Source organism: Montipora foliosa, unplaced genomic scaffold, assembly GCF_036669935.1.
Source record: "Montipora foliosa isolate CH-2021 unplaced genomic scaffold, ASM3666993v2 scaffold_467, whole genome shotgun sequence".
NCBI lineage: Eukaryota > Metazoa > Cnidaria > Anthozoa > Scleractinia > Acroporidae > Montipora > Montipora foliosa.
The window spans coordinates 840,001-842,747 of NW_027179775.1; positions in this window are offsets into that span (position 1 = coordinate 840,001).

The following is a 2,747-nucleotide window of genomic DNA, read 5'->3' on the forward strand; positions in this document are numbered from 1 at the left end:
TTGCCCCGGTGTGTGATTATGCAGGAAATGTAGATCTTAACAAGTGTTATTGAAATCCAAAAAGAAAATTGGGGGTAACCACGCATTTTTCAAAGATAATTCAAGAACAATATTTGTAAAAAGCTTTAAATTACAAAACAATGTATGGCGTTCTTTCTCAAATTGAAGCTTAATTATCTCTCAAAAATGCATGGTTACCCCCAATTGTCTTTTTTTATACCAAGAGTACTTACTAAGATACACTTTTTCCGGATAGTTTTAAACCGCGCAAAAATAGCCCAGTGTTAGTAAGCATCACCGATGGGAAATCCGAGTATCTCGAGATGCGCAGAACGTATGCGCAATAACAATAGTAGGCACCGTCCTTAAGTGTGAGTTACAAAAGGGTCGATGATATCATGAACAATTTAGCGACATCTGTTTGCGACCATTTCAAGTCTCTTGGTGTTGTTTGCCCTCTTTCCTTACAAAGTGGCTTGTTCACCGTTGGAGCTATTGACAATCTTGATCATGACCCATCCTCAACAACGGCACAGGGCTTATTTCATGGTACTGGAATAGGTTTGTTCCAGTTCCTAAAGCAAGATTCAGGCGTTAGCCAACCAGCAGTGCAAAGGATTAATTTTTGTTTAGCCAGGTCCGCTTCAAGAGATATCACACTGCCTGACACGTATTCCTCAGTTCCTCCTGTTTCTATAAAAAACATCAGAAGTAAACGTCCCTGCCACAAGTCAAGCAGGCGTGGAGACCGTAAGCGCGGATCAGCTGTCTATTGCCATTGAAAAACAAGTTCATTGGTTGAAGCACTGTGAACAACATCTTAATGAGGAGCTTACCAAAGGTATTCATCTTTCATGGACTGCTTATCACGCATCTGTAACTGAACTGCCCAACCCGTTGCCATGCTTGGGTAGCTTGTTGCCATTGTTTTACGAGAAGGCTGCCACAGTAGCCATGATGAAACATGGGATGTCTGTGATGGAATGATTAAGACCAGCCCAACGTACAAGTTTTGGGACATGATCATGCAAATGGAACTCAAAGTACTGGCATTCGTGAAAGCACATCGTGAAAACAACTTCTCTCTGTACGTAGAATCCTTGGAATCTCTTGCTCCTTGGTCCTTTGCTCTTGATCACACCAATTACGCGAGGTGGCTACCTATTCACATAAGAGATATGAAGTGCTTACCAGGCCCCGTTCAACAAATCCTCAGAGAATGCTGGGTCATTTCGAAGTCATCGAACACTTTTCAAGCATCCCAATCGACCAGGCACACGAGCAAAATAACGCAAGGGTGAAGGGATCAGGTGGAGCTGTAGGACTAACGGAAAGTCCTGTCGCATTTAGAAGATGGATGGTGGCCGGACCAGAAATTGCTCGAGTGTTGCAAGAGTTCGAAAGTCAGTTGAAAGGTGAAACAAATGTTGATGAAAAGAACAAGTACCACGAACAAGGGCTTTCTACACAGAAAACCTTTCAAAGTCATGTCAAGCAACTTGTAAGTACAATTTCAGAAATGGAAAACCCTTTTAAGGATGACTGCCCTTGCCCTTGACACACGCAATTGCGCAGATGCCTCAGTCGTGGATACTGTGCATAGAGTCCAGGAACTTGGATTACGCCAGTACAAGAAATTCGTAAAAGCCGTCATCCATGAAAGGACTGTATCGATTCACGATACGATTTCAAAGAATACCTTGCCACTGTTCAAGCGCTAGCAGCCAAAGCAAATCTCCAAAGCGTCCTTAATGTTGACAGCGGTAACAAGTGACCGTTACCTCTTCAGTCGTTTGTATATTGCCAGACAACGGCGCGACGGAGATCTTGAAGAGTTCTTCAAGCATGAAAATCAGCCGGCTATCCATTTTCTTTGTCAGAGTTTGGCAAACTCCGATTCGGAAAAAAGTCTGATTTGATTTCATGCGTCAACAAAGAAACACCGCCACCTCCACCACCAGCATCTTACGATGTCAAAGTTTTTGATGAAGCAGCTATTGTGCATGCGTTTCCAGTTTCATCTGTCGCTACGTTTTCTGAATATGCAGATTCCAGATTCTTACTTTTCCTGGAAAACCACTTGAAGAGGACCAAACGAATTGACGTTGTTTGGGATGAATACTGAGTGGCAAGTCTGAAAGAATCTGCCTGTGAGAAGAGAGGAAAAGGCGTGAGACGAAAGGTAGCTGGGCATGTCAAGTTTTTTCAGAACTGGTAGGCATTTATCGAAGATTCCTCTAACAAGAAGGAACTGTTCGACTTCTTAACCAAGCAAGTTGAAACAGCTTCCTTTCCAGCTGACAGAGTTGTCTACATAACTTCAGGTAAGATACTAAACACGTTTTGGGAAGGATTATATAGACACCGTTCAAACTTCTTTTTTATGTCCATCAAGTCTTGATGAACACTTACACTGACTGTATCGTCTTTTATTTTAGGTGAAAATGTCATCTCAAGTTGCCCCAGGAACCAAATGCGTAGCTGCAACCATAAAGAAGCAGACACGAGGATTCTTGTACACGTTAGAGATGCTTTGGGTGAGGGGGGAAGAAGTGTCTTGGTTCACACTGTTGACACAGATGTTCTTGTTATTCTAATTGCGCAGTTCCACACTTTGTCTTCAATTTGGTCTGGATTGAGCTTTTGGGTAACCTTTGGGATGGGAAAGAATTTTCAGCTGCTTTCTGTTAACACCATTTGTGAGTATTTGGGCAAGGAGAAATGCCGTGCGCTTCCATTTTTTCACG